At 45.4% G+C, this 18,272-nt stretch overlaps 2 pseudogenes; both read right to left on the reverse strand.

Moving 5' to 3' along the window:
• Positions 1–4,051: 4,051 nt before the first annotated feature.
• On the reverse strand, positions 4,052–12,373 carry LOC142430544 (xylosyl- and glucuronyltransferase LARGE2 pseudogene; annotated as a pseudogene).
• Positions 12,374–14,054: 1,681 nt separating this feature from the next.
• On the reverse strand, positions 14,055–14,649 carry LOC142430545 (proSAAS pseudogene; annotated as a pseudogene).
• Positions 14,650–18,272: the final 3,623 nt, after the last annotated feature.

Consider the following 18,272-nt stretch of genomic DNA (forward strand, 5'->3'; position numbering starts at 1 on the left):
GTTGAAGCCAACTCAAGCATACCCAAAAATATCAACACATGCAATATAATCCAGGTCACTGTAAGTTAAAATTATGTAAATATACATGTGTGAGCATGTATGAATACATCTGATTGCTTAGAGAAAATTTGGGACCCATAAGAGATTTTTCCTGGATTAAGGTTTTTTAAGGATCCCTCTTGAGTAAAGTGGTTATGCTTTGGGCAGAGATCTGCACGTAAACAGTTTAAAATAACCAGATGTTCCATGGAAGAGAGGGCTTTTTACTCCTGTAAACAGGTATAATCTCAGAAACTCACAATGGCATCACTGTTGAGTTGGCATAGACTCTGTGGTGGTGTTTGGTGTTTTGGAATGTCTCTGGCTTTGACAACAAATAATTCTAGTTAGTACAGTCAATTGCAGACATATCAGGACATATAAGTGTGAACTCTGTTATATACATGGTCAAAGATAGACAAAGCCCATCCCAATGAAAAGGCACTTTCAGATACATGAAGATTCCCCAGAGTATATACATGACAATCCCTAGAGATGTGCTGAAATCATGGGGGAAAAACCGTAGCTTCTGAGAGGAAAGCATCCCTGACTCCTCTCTCATGCATGTCCTGGAACCATGGCCTGTTGCAGGGAGGTTTGTGTCTGGGCTCACACTGACTTACCATCACTGTGTCTCTAGCACACTACACGGCTGTGTTCTCAGGATTCACAGAGCTCAGTTTTAAATAACTTGGCTCTTGGAAATGCCCTTTGTTGATGCTGACTCGTGACTGGAGAGATGGATTGTAATTTCCCATCATGTTATTACCCCAACTCACGCCAGGCCCTTTCCTGGAGCCTGGCAATCCAGTGCACATAACAGGTAAAGAGAATCCGGAGACAGCACAGGTGAGATACAAGGTCTGTGAGGGCTTCACCCGTCCAGGGCCTGACTCTTATTAGCTGCACCTGAGCCAGGACACCTGGCGATGAAGAGAAACAGAGTCATGTGCTCAAATGCTGCATCCCCAGACTTCATGTAGGAATCCCTGAAGCACTCACCTCCCAGAGTTGCCACCAGAAAAAACCCACACATGCTTCATGTTCACGTGGATAAGATTTAGGACACCCCAAAATGCTCTCCAGAGTAATGAGTATTTTGAATTTAAGTATATGCGTGCTGTGGCTTCATGTGGGTGCCGAAGAGGTATTTTCATGTTGGGTGTGCATTTGTACATCAAGGTGAACAGGATAAAGTGAGGCCCCTGGGTCTGCTCCTCCCACTCAAAGAATGCTGCTGCAGCGCCTTTAGGGTAACCCAGATTTCTTCTGAAGTCTTCACTTTATCTGCTGCAGAGTTCTCTGAATCCACACAAGAGTGTAGTTTGTTCTGGGAGCTATATGCAGCCACAGAGCGAGAACATTTTTATTCCCAGTGATAGAGGCAGATATCAACACAGAGAAAGAAACAAACAGACAGAAAGGAGGATAAATGACTATTTAAATAGATAGCTAATGAAAATATCCACCACACACCAGGGCCTATCTCTTCTGATTTATGACACCTACGTTAGTCTATATTTAAACCATGGAATGTTGTGGTGAGATCAGACAACATCCAAATCACCAAAAATAATGCTAAATTGGGTAACCATGTCTTTACTTCCAATTTACTGCCATATGTCTTCATACCAAGTTTAACTCATGTGATGGTATTTTCAATTGCTTCATGTGCATGTGAAAGTTGAGCATTGAATAAAGAAGAATGAAGAATCATTGCATGTGAACTGCGGTGCTATTGAGGAATACTGGAATTACCACGGACTCTCAAAGGAACCAACCATGTGGATCGCAGAGTAAAGGTTAACTGATGAACCACCAGCAGCAGAAGCTCCGCAGGAGAAAGACTGGACTTTCTATTCCTGTAAACCGTTAGTCTTGGAAACCCACAGGACGGTCGCTATTAGTCAGCACTGACTTAATGCTAGTGGTTTTGGTTTGGGCAAAGGAACAAACAAATCTTTCTTGGAGTCGTATATCCAGATTATTCCTTAGAAACAAGGATGATGGTACTTAATCTCACATTTTTTGAACATGATATCAAGAGAGTCCAGTACTTGGAAAAGGGTGTCATACTTGGCAAATTAGAGGGCAGTCAAATAGAGTAAGGCCCATGAGGAGACGGAATGACAATAGCTTCAATAATGGGCTCAGAGTGATGAACCATAATGAAGATGACTCAATATTGTACGTTGGTTTGTTCTTTTGTGTATAGGGTTGTTGAGTTGGAAATGAATTAACTGACCTAACCCCCACAAAAAATAAAATGTACATAGTTAAGAGTGAAAGGGTTGGAGGTTAGCCTGTCAATCAGGTAGCAGCTTGATGACCTCTTTGGAGGCACTAAGGAGACAAAAAGCTCACTGGGGGAGGGACCATCCCCCCACCCCACTAGACATCGCTTTTGACAAGCCACATGGAGAAAGACTGATGGAGCCAGAGCCCTGGGAGTTGTAGGAGCCATGTGGAGACCCCTGCCAGTGCTGACGTGCTTCTACTGCCACTGGATTCACAAGATGTTTCACCCATTGGCCTATGATCTTCCTGCATCCATCATTACTTGGCTGTGTGAGTGTAACAAAGAAATTATGGACTAGTATTGCACATCTGGGCTAATATTGGGCTTATGGACTTGATCTGGACTGGGCTGGGGTGTTTTCTTAATACCCAATTGCTCTTGTATATAAAGTTTTTTCTTATACACGAGTGTCTATGAATTTTTTTCTCTAGTCTACATTGACTTACAAATATGCTGAAACCAATATTTATTGATTCTTATATCCTGGAAAACTTATGGTTACATAATTTCATACAAAGTTCTCACACAGGATATTCATACAAGGATTGCATATGAATGAGACAAATAAGAATTGAAGAGAGATTGAGAATATTGAAGCACATGATGGCCTCCCTTTCATGGTTCTGCATTTTACTAGTTAAACTAACTGAATACAAGCTCAGTGTATATACTACCAGGATCATCACCTACTTGTGTTCGCCTAAAGGCAGGCTGGCAGTTATTCACAAGGCGTTTGAAGGGGCTGACCTTGGAAATCATCCCAGATTTGTGGTCTCTGGATTAACAGACTAAATAAAATGTGGTCTTCTGTGATGTCTTCAAAAGCCACCAAGCTGTATGTAAAGATGGATAAAAAACAATGAGCATGTTAAGTGATATGTTCCTGAATGAAGAGATAGAAAAGGAAGTTAGTTGTGTCCCTCTTAAAATAAATAAAAATAATATCTTCAAAAAGATCTGTTGCAGAAGCAGGACATCCAGAATTCTCATTGGAAGAGACAGGTTTTTTTAAAAATCATTTTATTGGGTTTCGTACAATTCTTATCACAAACCTATCTTGGATAATGGAGCAGTGAGCTAATTTCTGGGTCAGTACTTTGAAAGTATGAGTAATTTCACTGGAGAAAGGCGAAGTTTCTATGCCCACACATAGTTACAGTGCAAGAAACCTCCGGGGCAGTTCTACCCACAACTTTAAAGTTACTCTGTGTTGGAATCATTGCTGTTTTTTTTTAAGCTGATCAATTTGTATTTATTTTAACATTTTACTAAATAAAGCCAAATAAAGTCTGTTGGCCTCATGGTGTTGGGTTTGGGGCAGGGGAGGGCAGGGGGTGGGTGGCCTCCGTCCTCTTTGGCCCCCACACTGCTGCCCCTCCCATGACTGCAGCTGCACAAGGCTTCCTGAGAAGTCCACGTCCCCAAACCAAGAGAGAGCGGCATACGAGGGGTTTTTACAAACATTAATTATAAAAAAGAGCTATAGGTCGTTGGGACGGGGAAGCAGCCCCAAACCGGCTGGGGCAGAGGGAGGCTGGAACCCAATGGGGGAGTAGCAGCATGGGTGAACCTCAGGCCCCACCACAGATGGCCCTGCCCCAGCCCTCCCCATGTAGACCATAAATAACTTAATAGCAATGTCCTTGGCAGGGGCAGCTCCCGGCATGCAGTGGTGCAGCTGAGCCAGGCAAGCGCAGCCCCAGCCCTGGGGGATCACAAGATACCCCGGGGCTGCTTCAGGGCAGTGTGGTACTTGAGGGCAGAGGACCCATAGCGGCGGGACAGGTCCTGGTGGAATGCCTCCTTCAGGGTCCGCAAGCAGTGGCGGTAGGTGGGGTTGGAGCGGAAGCGGGAGATGCCCAGGCTGGGCGCGTGGGGCACGTGAATGGTAAATGCTTCCGGCAGGACCAGGAACTCATATTCCTAAGCGTCCAGCTCCTCCATGTGGGCCACCTTGTTCCAGCCAAAGCCCACAAAGCGAGCATTGTAGCGGGGACAGTCACGCGGCAGCACCACGTAAGGCTCGTAGTCCGCTGCCCACTGCACTGGGTACGGGGCCTGCGCCTCCCCCCAGCGGGCGTAGTCCGTGGGCGCATGACCCTGGGGCCACACGTCGCACCTGAAGGTGAAGAGAGCGCCAGCGTCCAGCAGGGCCAGCAGCTTGGTCTCGGAGTAGGGAAGCGGAGGCGGTAGTGCAGGCTCTTGAAGGGCGGCTCCCCAGATCCAGCTGCTCAAGGGAGGCCCTGAGGGAGTCCTAGAGGGAGTGGGCATGCAGGAAGTCGATGTCGCTGAGGAAGACGTGGGACGTGAGGGCCTGGGCCAAGGCCACGTTGCGCAGATGGTTGACAGGGTAGAGGGGCCCCTCCGGGTACACCATGTGGTAGGCCACGTTGCGCCACACCGAGAGCACCGGCGAGCCCTCCACAAAGCGCAGGAACTGCTGGGCCTCGGCGTCGGCCAGGTCAGTGGCACAGGACTTCCAGCATCTGCAACTGGTCCAAGGAGAGCTGGGCCACCAGGGTGATATCGTGGCGCCTGGGCGGTGACAGCTCAAAAGGCAGGAAGGTGAGGTGAGCGCTGGCCACAGTGAGCCGCTGCTGCTGGAACTCAAAGCAGGCTGTGTCCTCATCTAGCTGTGCCAGGGGGGGCTGCAGTTGCGCAGACTGAGGTGGGGGCTGGCTTGGGCAGCCAAACAGTTCCCTGTGCAGCAGGTTCCCATCGTACTCCAGGAAGGTCAAGTGGAGGTTGCGGAAGAATTCCACATGCTTGTTTTTCACCCGGAACTTCTTTGGTGAGTTCCAGGGCATGACCGTCAGGTCTGACGCCTCAGAGTAGCAGTGCTCAGTCAGTGTGTGGTCAGACAGCTGCATGTCCCAGGTGCAGGGCAGCAGCAGCAGCAGCACCAGCCCTGGGTGATCCTTGAGGACAGCATTGAAGATGCCCTGGTGAGCCAAAGAGGTGGCCGACGGGGTGAGGAGCACTCTTCTCGCAGTTGCTTCCACATCTGCTCCCAGCCAGCCTGCCGAATCCAGTCTAGTCTCAGGAGGATGACGCCTGTGTTAAATCCATACCCAAGGCGGGCTAGGGCCTGTGGTTCTTCCAGAGGTTGCCCAGGTACCAGTCACTCTGGTTCTCCACAAGACCAATCATCTGCTTGTCAGAAAAGTGAGCAAAAAATGCCCAGAGCTCCGCGATGTCAGAAGCAAAGGTGACGTTTCTGTTGAGGACAATGACCCGGGCCAGGTCAGAGGGCAGGGCACCGGGCAGCACTAGTTTCAAGAGCCCATAGAGGCCGGAATAGTGGGTGTTGGGGATCCAGGAGACCTGGGACTGGAACTCATCAGCGTTGTAGAAGCTGACTCGGATGGCAGGTACCATCCACGTGTGGAAGTGTCTCCAGGATGTTCCTGGCCACCCCGTCCGTCACCAAGTGGAGGCGCAGGGCGTTTCTCCTGTAGAAGAGTAGGGATTTGACCGGGGTGACCACATCCCCGCTGGAGTTATAGCCTGCACATATGATGGCCACATGCAAAAGCTCGCACTTGGGCAGCAGCGACCGCAGTGGGACACAGGCCGAGCTGTTGTGGTCCCACGGCAGGGCTCCGTCTAGCACAGCAGGCCCTCGCAGTCGCCCTTAGTCCAGGACCGGGCCAAGCAGGTAGAAGCTGAGCAGCAGCAGCAGCAGCAGCGCCCTGTGAGCGCCCTTGTGGGCGGCAAGGACGCCCAGACGGGTGCTCTGGGCGGGGTGCGCGCCCCCCCTGGGCTGGGGCTGCAGGCTCCAGCACGGGCCCTCAGGAGCCAGCGGGGAAAGCTGGGGGCCAACCCTAAGCAGCAGGGCCTGAAGGCTGCCTGTCCTGCCTCCACAACTCCTCGCCACCCTCACCTGCTCCTGCGGCCAGACTGGCCCAGCGGTCCCTCCCGGAATCATTTCTATGGCAGTGAGTTTGTGTCTTTTGTTTTTGGTCTCTTGGAAGAAGTACAGGACAAATGCTATTAAAAAGCAAAGATGATGAGGTATCATCCTCAATACATGGGCCATGTTATACATGGGATCCTCTGAAGAAAGAGACACAATTGTTTGTTTTTTGAAAAAGTTCAAGAAAAATAAACCACCTTCAGTGGCTGTGTTATTAATAATAGCACAATAATTGTGTTAATTATGTAAGGCAAGGTAAAGATACTGCAAGCCTAGGAAGGATTTTTCTGTGGAACAAAGGGACATTACCAGTGAGGAATGTTTCTGCTGGGCTTTTTATCAACATAAATAAATATAAGGAATAGGAATTCTGACTTATCGACCAACTGGACACATTTCAATCAGACTCATTCTTTTGATGAAGCCATGAGAAAATACGTCCAACAGTGTAAGAGCCACATCTGCCATCTTTAAAAATCTAAAGAAAATATGTCACTGCCTGACGGAATAAAGAAAACTAGTGAAGACGTAATGGTGACTCTGAATGAGCTAAGAATTCATGTCCTCTGATAGATCTTTATATCTGGACTCTACTCAGGAAATTTATTGCAAATTTCAAAAAACCAAGGCCCAAACTGGGATGCTGATACCTTATATAACAAGCCTCAAGGCACATAAGGAAGACCATCAGTTATCCAGTGCTTGGAGCCACATATGCATTTGATAGCAATAGACTGCTTCAGAAAGCTCCATCCCTTGTTGCCCGCCCATCACACTTTTACCTTATAATCTAACTTCAGGTTTCCAGTGATTCCTATCTGACTTTACTCTGTATAATGCAAATGCCCTAGGTTTCTGTCGTACTCACCATTTTGTAGTACAGCTTCAGGAAGTCAAATCAATGCACTCCCTAAATAAAAAGCAGAGACACTAGGAAATTTGGATTCAGGTGAATGGATTTGGTTGACAACCATTCAGAAGTTCAAATCCTTGTGATGCTTAAGTGTGCAAGACAGCAGTCCCAGGTTTCTGGCTCCCTAGACTGGCCTGTATTTTGGTTATGTGTGGCCAATCTGCAACCTGAAACAGAAGAGGAGTTATCACTTAGGTATGTCAGGTTGTTGGCCTACACTTCTTTCCCTAAGGAGTGATCACCCTGTGCCCCTGAGCTGAAGATTAGGATTCAACCTGAGGTATTTATTTCAAAGACAGAGCCCATGCTATCCTAATAGAGTTCATTCTTCTCTTCATCAGGTCCCCTTCATTGACATTGCTGTAATGGAAGCAGGTATTTCCTAGTCTCAGAGGATGAATGGATTCCAGGTGTTCCTGAAAGGCAGTTATGACCCTGGATTACTGTATAGCCTTGGGAATTCAATGCTTAAGTTGAGTGTTGGCCTAGGTTTTGAATGGTTGACTTCGAAGAGGAACCCGCACACTTTAATTTGTCATCAAAATAGGTGATTTTCAGGAAGAATCTGTTTTCAAGCCAAGTCAATAAACTCATTGCTACAATATTCTTATGCTAGTTTTATTGCTATAAAAACATTTACAATGTACTTTAAAATTTTACAGAATTATGAGGTGTGATCAATTATTTCAGTGCTGATACTATCTGTGTACCTTTCTACCCACAATTTCTTCCCCTTTACATATTTTTATCCTTTCCCCTGATTATCTCACTATAACACCCACATCTCACCCATAGTTTTGGACATCTGGGGAGAGATAAAAAGCTAGTATCTTGGCACCACTTGTGAAACTTGCTCGACCAGGAGCCTGGAGGGGTAGGAACACAAAATGAATGTGACGGGAAGAGGCTAAGCTGTGATAAAGTAGGGAGACATTAGCCTGAAGTGGCTAGTTAGATATCCTGGTTTGATGTCATTGACATTGCCCTTTTCAACCCCCAGAGAGTTTCTTATTCAGGGAGTTGTGAAGTGGCAGTTATTTGACAGGGGTGTATGTTTGTGCCCCTATAAAACTAGTATGCAAGTCAGGCTACTAGAAAAATACACAATTTATCTTTGACTCTGTCATGTCCAGTCGTCATAAATATTTGGAATATAAGGCTCACCCTTCCCCTAGGTCTTAAGTCCAGGTTTCAATCTCAGAGCTCTGAGGTAGGCTGGTTAAGGAACAAGGTTGGACCTACTTGATCAACATTCATTCTTTTAAAAAAATCATTTTATTAGGGGCTCATACAACTCTTATCACAATCCATACATACTTCCATCGTGTAAAGCACATTTATACATTCGCTGCCCTCATTATTCTCAAAACGTTTGCTCTCCACCCAAGCCCCTGACATCAGGTCCTCATTTTCCCCTCCCTGCACACTCCCCGTTCCCTCAGGAACCCTTGATAATTTATAAATTATAATTTTGTCATAACTTGCTTTGTCCCATGTCTTCCTTCACCCACTTTTCTGTTGTCTGTCCCCCAGGGAGGAGGTCACATGTAGATCCTTGAAATCAGTTCCCTCTTTCCAACCCACCCTCCCATTTTCTTCCCAGTATCGCCAATCACACCACTGGTCCTGAGGTGATCATCTGCCCTGGATTCCCTGTGTTTCCAGTTCCCATCTGTACCAGTGTGTATCATCTGGTCTATCCAGGCTTGCAAACCCATTTGTAGGCCACTGGACATCCCCTTACAGAAGGGTCTTTGGGAGGAGACAGGCCAGTCAGGGTGCGATGTAGAAACGATGAAAAATAGAACTTTTCTCTAGTTCCAAAAACCTTCCTCTCCCCCCCTCCACTGTCATGATCTGAATCCTACCTTGATCAGCATTCTTAATCTAAGTTGAGTAATTTTGACTCCTTCCAGAAAAAGTTAGTTTATGAAAAAAAAATCCCCATATGGTGATAGGAGATCTACAGCTACATTGCATTGTATGAATCAGGGGAACAACACCACTTTACAGTGCTGGAAAGATGTTACATTGAGGAAGAAAGCTAATGGCACCCAGCTATCAAAAGATATAGCATCTGGGGTCTTAAACCTCGAAGATAAACAAGTAGCCATCTAGGTCAGAAGCAACAAAAGCCCACAAGGAAGAAACACATCAGCCCGTGTGACCACGAGTTGTCAAAGGGATCAGTATCAAGCATCAAGGAACAAAAAAACCTCATATCCTTGTAAATGTGGGTGAGTGCAAAGGGGACTCTCAAAGCCCATCAGTAGCCAACCAGACACCCCCTTACTGAAGGGTTGTGGCAGGGAGATGAGCCGGTCAGGGTGCAGGGTAGCAATGATGAAACATATAACTTTCCACTAGTTTTTAAATGCTTCCTGCCCCCACTATCATCCCAATCCTACCTTAAAAATCTGGCTAGACTAAAGGATGTACATTGGTACAGATAGCAACTGGAAACAGGGAATCTAGGACAGATGACTCCTTCAGGACCAGTGATGAGAGTGGCAATGCCTGGAGGGTGGAGGGAATGTGAGGTAGAAAGGGGCAACTGATTACAAGAATCTACGTATAGCCACCTCCCTGGAGGATGGACAGCAGAGAAGAGGGCGGGGAGAGACATCAGACAGTGTAACATGACAAAATAATAATTTATGAATTATGAAGGATTCATGAGGTAGGAGGTAGTGGGGAGGGAGGGGAAAAATCAGCAGCCGATAATAAGGGCTCAAGTAGAAGGCAAGTGTTTTGAGAATGGTGATGGCAACAAATGTACATATGTGCTTGTATGTATGGGTTGTGCTAAGAATTGTACGAGCCTCCAACAAAATGATTTTTTAAAAAGATTATTACCTTGAGGATTGAGTTCACCTGACTAAAACATGCTATTGTCAATGGCTTCCTCTGCACATGAAAGATGGGAACTGAATTAGGCAGGCAGAAGAACCAATGTGGTTGAGTTATAGTTCTGGCCAAGAATGTCCCAAGTACCATGAATAGCCATGGTACAAACTAGTGTGTCTTGGCAGAAGTAATATCAGAGAAGTAATATCAGAGGACTGCTTAGCAGTAAAGATGGTGAAAGTTCATATAATATACTTTGTACAAGTTATCAAGAGAACAGTCCCTGGAGTAGGACATTAAGTTGGGTAAAGTAGAGGGGCAGTGAAAAATAGGAATCCCTCTACTGAATGGACTAACAACGTGACTGCAACAATGGGTTCATCCTAAATTGTGAGGTTTGCATAGGAGAGTGCAGTGCTTTGTTCTGTTGTTCCCTCGGTCCCTGTGAGATGGAACTGACTCCATGACAGCTAATATGACACCATCCCCAGAAACCACAAATAAACACCCAAGACATGCACAAAAACATGCTAGTGTGCTAGTTATATTTACCAAGTTCTTATTTCTCTTATTAAGAGAGGGAAGAGGTTTCTTTTGTTATAAAAAGAAACAAACAAGGTGACAACAAAATCAGTGAGAACTTCCTACCCCTCATTATACCATTCTTTTGGAGGTCAGCTGAAGGCAATTCTCTAAGCTCCACATGGGATGCCATATGACAGAGTGTTTTCATGAATGTGGGCTCTAGTGTAAGGACAGCACACCGTCATCGGTTGTGACATTTTGTCTTTCAAGGGAAGTGTAAATCATATAGGCCTCTACATTGAGGGTTCAGCTGGAAGATCACAGGATCCAGCAGAACAAGAGACTAATGATAGTTGAGTGGGTTTCAGGCTGCTTAAAAGGTCTATGTGCAATTCAATCGAAATAAAATTTCATGAGGCCCTTCCTGCCTAACTGTAAGATAGATGAAAATTAAAGATTCTGGCATCTAGAGACCAGATTATTCACATATGATGAATAAACACTTCTCCCCGTTTTGTTTGTTTGTTTAAGTTCAAGTAATTGGGCTCACACATAAAAATAGTTTTGAAAGAACACTTACTAATACTTTCTAGGAGACGAGAAATAACCTGTTATCAATGTCCCTGTTGGCCTCATCTGAGACTTCAGGCTGCTCCTGTCGCAAAAGGTGCATAGACTGGCATCAGGTGGGGCTTAGTCATTTTTCTCACCACCACTTGGGAGAACAACCAGGAGGCCCATTCGGGCAACTGGCTGGAGATGCTGCGATGAGCACATGCACCTTGGGCACCTCCATTAGGAGCCCTGTCCCCTTCCTCTGGGACCGAGTGGGGACGTAGTTACTTTTCTCATCGCCACTTGGGAGGTCAACTGGAAGGTCCTGTTAAGGCAGCAATAGATCGCAAGGAGGGAGCTGCTGTGCTCGATAGGAAACGCTGAACAAGAAGCAGGTTGTCTACCAAGTTTAGCACCAGGATCCCAACAACATGAGGTATGTGACAGGCGAGTGAGGGGCTGCCACCTCTCTGGTCCCAGCGCACAGTGGGGACTTTCATCCACAGACAGCCACAGCCCACGGCGGCAGGGTTGGAGGTTATCCAAGCCCAATGGAGGCTCCCTGAGGTGTCCTATCCTTTCTGCAGTTTAAGAATCTTTCTGTCTTAATCCCACAGATGGCAGCTTCGCCCCATTGGCTCCTCAACTAAGCACAGACACCCAATGGAACCTGTGGTTCCTCTCCTTCTGAGCAAGGTTACCATAGAAACAACACATCACCATTAGGGTAAAACGAATCTGTCTCAAGATGGTCTAAACCCAGCTCACGTATCCCATTAGTGGTTGAATCATCCAATGCTTGGTGAATTCTGCTTCACAGCAATAAAAAGAGCTGACATCAAAGGAACAAAAAGTGAAATCACTGTGAATGGTTGGCCGCAACAAGCCAGTTATCCCTGTGTTAACTTTTCTGACACCTCCTGCTTAAAACCCAAAAGGTCAGAAAGATCACGAGGCCCCACTTTCATGGTCTGCATTCATACTGAAAAGCAAGATCAAGCGAACTTTTTCCCTTCTTCTCCACAAGAGCTTCTGTCCTCCCTGAGCTCGCTTTAGGACACCTGCATTACCTTTTCCAGGTGTACTGTCCCAGTCAAACAACCCACCTGACCCCGCTAAGTCCCTGCCTGCCCGGGGAGGGGCCCCAAGGAGACTGCAGCTATGGCTCAGAGGAAGCACAGTAAGAAATACCAGCGAAGAGCAAGGAGACCTACTCTGTGTATGTGCACAAGGTGCTCAAGTAGGTTTACACGGACTCCAGCATCTCGTCCAGGGCCATGGGCATCGTGAACTCATTGACCAATGACACCTTCGTGCACATCACCCACCAGGCATCTCAACTCCATATTCCAAACTGCTCGAACATCACGGCCTGGGACATCCAGACAGCTGTGCACCTGGTACTACCTGGACAGCTGGCCAAGTGTGCCATGGCTGAGGGCACCAGGGCCATTGCCCACTACACCAGCTCCAAGGAAATTGTCCTTCAGCCTCACAACGTTCAAAACCCAAAGGCCCGTTTCAGGGCCACTTCTGTTATCGTCCCAGAGAAAGAAGTCCTAGTGTTTGGTTTGATTGTTTCGCTTTGGTTTTTGACTCATGCATAGTTTATTTAGTTCGATAGTTTTCATGATGGAGACCTTCTTTTCTTTTTGAATACCTTTTGGGGCACTTAATGCTCATATCCCACAATTCAACAATTCAAATATCTCAAGAAGAATTGTACAATTAGTACAACAATCAATTTCACGACATTATCTTTTTTCCACCACGATTATAGCGCCTTTAAAAAGACTCTTGTCGTCACCATTAGTTTAGTGCTCAGTTCCCTCCTTCCTTCATTCGTTGCTCCCCAAATCCCCTCCCCTTCCCCAACTCAGACACTACCCACCCCCAGCCAGACATCCCCTACAAACCCTCCCATCATTTCTTATCTGTAGGCATCCACTCCTGTGCTTCACAAACTGAGAAACCCAAAAGAAACGATAACGAACAGAAACAAAATTTGGTGGGAAGTTAAAAACAGTAATATATAGATAAAATTATAAACACGGAGTAAGAAAAAAGGCCACTATCAATATTTTAAAGCCAGGGAAGACGTTTTTGTCACGGATCTGCAAGAGATCTTGCGACTAGAACAGACTCTGGTCGGGTCCAGAGTCTGGTCAGCAGAACAGGACCCCGGGGCTCACCTTTGAGCTGTGGAGGCGCAAGGAGTCTCGTGAGGGAAACGAGGGGGGTTAGGAGACCCGCAAAGAGAGACTCAGGGAACCCCGAAGCCCCAAAAGCCAGCCGGGATCCCCTTTCTCCAACAGGGATTCCCACCATGAACTCCAACCAATCCGAAAGCGGGGAAATAGGACGGCATCGGGGACACCCGCCCACCTCTCACCAAGAGAAGCGCTGGCAGGGTTCCTGGGGGAGAGAAAGGGTACTTGCACCCTAGTCAGCTGGACTCAATTCTGCTGGCGCGCCTGGTGAGGGAGGGCGTGTTTTGCTCTTTAAAATGAGCTGTGTTGATAACTATTTTGTATATTTAACCACGCGTTTTTGGTCTTCAAGTAGAACAGTTTAAATAACTGAAGAATGGATCCCTGATTTTCAAAAAAGTCTCATTCAATAAAGTATGTTATTCCCTGAAGCCAGCATTATGAAAATTCTATCACAATATGAATTCAGTATTTGTATTAAGTGCACTAATCCCTCCCTTATTTTTGTTATAAAACTTTGCCTTGGAAATATTTTGCCATTTACTAGGACCTATCTATATATTTTTCATAATTGTTTCTTTTTTTGCTTCATATCATATTTATTGTGGGGCCAGTTGATGGGGATCTTGAGATTAGGGGGCAGCAGACAGACAGACAGTAGCTGGGGTCTCAGCATGCTGAGTAGAAGCAGTCTGAGCGTCAGAGGTGAGGCGGGTAGTCCTGGGTCACAGGGCTCCTGCGATTCCAGCATTACTCAGGGTGCCAGGAGACGTCGCCCGGGCGCCTGGGCGCGGGAGTCTCCAGGCGTATCACCCGCAACAGTGCACCCAGAACGCCCTCAGGTGGCCCCTCAGGGCCCAGATCCTGGTCGGCTGCCCGGCGGATGCGGCGAGGGGCTGCCTCGGTCTCAAGGTCCGGGGTTCCCGTGAGGAGCTGTCCCAGTAAGTACCTCAGCAGCTCGGGATCCACGTCCGGGGTGTCATCACCGGCGTCCTCGGCGTCAGGGGGCCGAGTTCTGAGCACAGACGCGGGGGCGGGGGCCAGCGGAGCGGCTAGGGCAGCGGGGTCCAGGCGGGCGCGAAGCAGGGGGTCGCGGGGTGGTCGTTCAGGCTCAGCGCCGCGGGGTCCGCCGCCCGAGGGGCGCCCCAGAGCCGCCGCAGCTGCGCCAGGACTGGAGCTTGCTGGTCCGCCTCCTGCGCCCTGGCTCGTGCCCGCTCCTGCCATTCGGCCTCCAGCAGGTGGGCCAGCTCCCGCGCCAGCTCCCGCATCGCCCCCGCCACCTCCCCCCCCCCCCCACCCCGGGCAGTGCCCGACGGAAGCGGCGGGGAGCGCCAGTCTCAGCCATGGGCTGCAAGGGGGCCCATAATAATTATTTCTAATATAATGATTGCAGAGGCAGCTTTTGTTAGAAATCATTTATCTTGCCTGAACCAAAGTGAACATTATAGTCTGATGTAAGTAGACTACTTATTATACAGGATTGTTTAGTAATTATTTTTAAATTCTTGTACTTGGCATTTTTCAGAAATGTTGGAATGATATTAGCTATTATTCAATGAGATCCACCCATAGGTGCCCTATACCTGCCAGGAATGGTGGCTTATTATTATTATTATTAAATTGATCATCAGAGAACATTTTCAGTAGTAACATGTAATTTTCCAGAATTAAGCCAATCTACTTTTTTTGAGCTTATAAACTTATACACTATTATCTCTATATATCCCTTGAATATAAAGGATGACAGGAGGAAAATGTGTATTCATTTGTGGATGAAAAATTATAGAAAAGAAAATCTTAATCTTTTTTTCTGAATATTGCCACGAAATGATCTCTTGGCTCTCTATTTTAAAGGTAAATCATACCATTCTGAGGAGGCCAGGGAAGAGAGCAGAACTTTTAATCTATGAGAGTAGGATAATGGAGTTTCAAATAGTTCACTGAGAAATGTAATTAAAAAGTAAAATGTTACCTTTTTTCCCCACAACTTTTGGAAGACTATGATCCTGAGGGAAGGAGAAGGGGGGTATGTTGCACAGAAATTATATTAATTGTTGTGCATTTCAAGGAAGATTCAGCATTGCCATTGGGTGTTCTAATTGGAAAATTCTCCTCTAGAGATGACAGACTATTTCTTGTGCTCCTCATTTTAATTGGGGCTTCCTCTTTTGGTTTGATATCTCTGCATAATGTAGGCGATGGGTTCTGTGGTCCTTTGTGCGTACTGTAGTTTGACAAAATGGCAGGCCATTCTTAGGCCTGGCACACTCTTGATAGATGTTTATGTAGAAAACCTAGTTTTTAAATTTATTTTCCCTCTTACCATATGTATAGACGTTTGGGATATATTTCTTCTGTTGATTACATTGAGTTGGGTATTTCTCAACCTACTGACATTCACATATGAGACAACTTCCAATTTATTACATACCCTGAAGTCATTCAAGACTCTTGTCTATACTTTCTATTTATTATATATTCTATAATGAATGTTGGATTTAGAGTGTGAACATGGCAAAGGTAATTTCATTTTTGTATTCTAACTAGGACCAACCACTCTGTTTTTTCAATAGAATGTGAGCACATGTTCTCTTATAAACTTTCATAATTAATAGTGTGATAGACAAGATAGTTTTCATGTTGAAATATAATATGTGGTTCATTTTGCATAAGCATGAATGTAAATGAAAGAGAAGTGTAATACTAAAAAACAAGAAATGAAAATAATGAAGTCATCTTTATGAATGTCACAGAAAGCATGTTCTCCCTTTGTTTCCTGCTTAATAGAGGTTGATTTCCTGTTAATAGACGCTACTGCTCTCAACCCAGAGTAGGTGGGTGATAGGATTGAGATGGAAAAACCCTTGCTTACAGTTAAACCTTATACATGCCAAAGAAACTTTTTTGTAAACTGTGTTTCTCTACATATTTGTAAATGATGAGGTAGCAATCCCTGGTGACACATAGTTCAAGATCGTGGATGCTGTTTGAAAGGTGAGCAGGTATCACCCACCAGCTGGTCCCTTGAACAATTAAACTGACAATCTGTGTCCAAAAAGATTACAGGTTAGAGATCCCTATGGGGGCAGTTCCAGTCTCTATAAAGAGTGACCTTTAGTCAAAATGGACGGTACATATACAAAACAACATGTCATTTTCAAATATGATGCAGTCTGGATTCTCCCTAAAAGATATTAAACACATGTTTCTTCCTGGGGCTCCTAATCTGAATTCTAGTCCTAGTCAACTGTTTTGGATAATGACAAGTTTGCTCTTTATGATACAGCATAGGTATCATAAATAATTTTCAATTTGTCTTTTTAACTTGGCAGATTATCCTGAGGCCTCTGACTTCACATCTTAATTTCATTATATTTTGAAATTACTTAATTGCTATTTATGTTTTCTTTATTCATTGCTACACTTGACTTATTCTCTATTAGAATGTGATCATCTCTAAGTCTCCTCACTATTTTTAAAAAAAGAATAAATTTTATTGAGGGCTCTTACAGTTCTTGTACCCATACATCAATGGTATCAAGAATATTTGTACATATGTCAAATCATTTCCTAGACATTTCTTTTCTTCTTTTTAAAATAAATTTACTGGGGGCTTGTACTACTCTTATCAAATTCCATCCATCCATCCATTGTAGTCTGCTCACTTAGTTTGCAGATTTCAATGAGCTCTGCAAATAATTTTGTCCCACGGTCTCCAGGTCATTGAATAAGGGCTCTGTTTCACACAGCACTCCATTTCCAGAACCGTGTGTCCTGCGCACTTCTACTGGACAAACTACAGCGATTTGGTAAAGAATACTGATTGGTCAAGAGATTGAAAAAAATACTGTTCAGTTTTCAATGTAAATAAAATTTAAAAACCTTCAATAAGACTAATGATTTAAATTTGAGGTATGGCAACACAGAAAATCAGCCTACAAATGTGATGGGTATATTCAGATAAATGAAAATTTATCTTAATATTAAGTGTTTCTTTGAGATAGAAACATTTTTCACCCTGTTCTCAGAACTAAGTTTTGTTGGGATTCGTGCTAACCTGGCATGCTATCCCATGCAGAGAGGGTAGCCTGTCTTACATGGTAGAAAAATGACTCCACCTGAAATTCCAAACACTAGTGTTTGATGAACCCCAGGAATCCTGGGAAACTTTCCCAAACTCATTGAGTGCAGCTGGAGGCACTGTGTGGTGAAAGCAGTTCAACACTGGAACACGAGCTGAATGTTAGAGAACAGTTCTGTTGATCTGCTTCTGAAATACCGACTCACAGTAGAGATCTCAGTGGCTTACTGCACGTGGAACACTCTTAGGATTTCAGGGTGAAGTCAGTAGGGTCTGGTTTAGGATGAGTAACATGTCAGAGCAGAATGACGTTCACATCTGACCCTCTTTCCTCTCACACTGAAGTGTCCTGGCTGGAGCCAACTATCACTTGGCATCTCCTTTTTCTAGTTCAGCACTGGTGCATGGTTCATGCGCTGAATGTAAACATGTTCATATATCAAGATATATATATATATATATATATATATATTTAAGTGTATGCTATTTTGAGTTCTCCCTGACGCAAACAGCAAAATGAATTAAGTTTGTTTGTTTGTTTGCATTGTTGTAATTAGGTGCCATCGAGTGGGCTCTGTGCATCTGAACAAAGCACTGCCTGGCCCTGAGCAATTGTCACCAACTGTGTTTGAGCCTGCTGCGGCAGCTGCTGAGGGCCTTACATTTATCATGGCCATCTACTTCACCAGTCATAATGCCATTCTCCAAGGACTGGCCCTCTTGATCTTGTGTCCAAAGTGCACTAGATGAAGTCCTGCCATGCTCACTTCTACAGAGAACTCTGGCAGCACTAGTTCCCACACAGGAATCTACTACATATTAAATGTCCATCCCCAATGCCATCATCCAAAAGTATCAAGGGTTCTTTGCTTTTTCTAATCTATGGT

The sequence above is a fragment of the Tenrec ecaudatus genome, chromosome 17 (assembly GCF_050624435.1).
Source record: "Tenrec ecaudatus isolate mTenEca1 chromosome 17, mTenEca1.hap1, whole genome shotgun sequence".
In the NCBI taxonomy this organism is placed as follows: domain Eukaryota; kingdom Metazoa; phylum Chordata; class Mammalia; order Afrosoricida; family Tenrecidae; genus Tenrec; species Tenrec ecaudatus.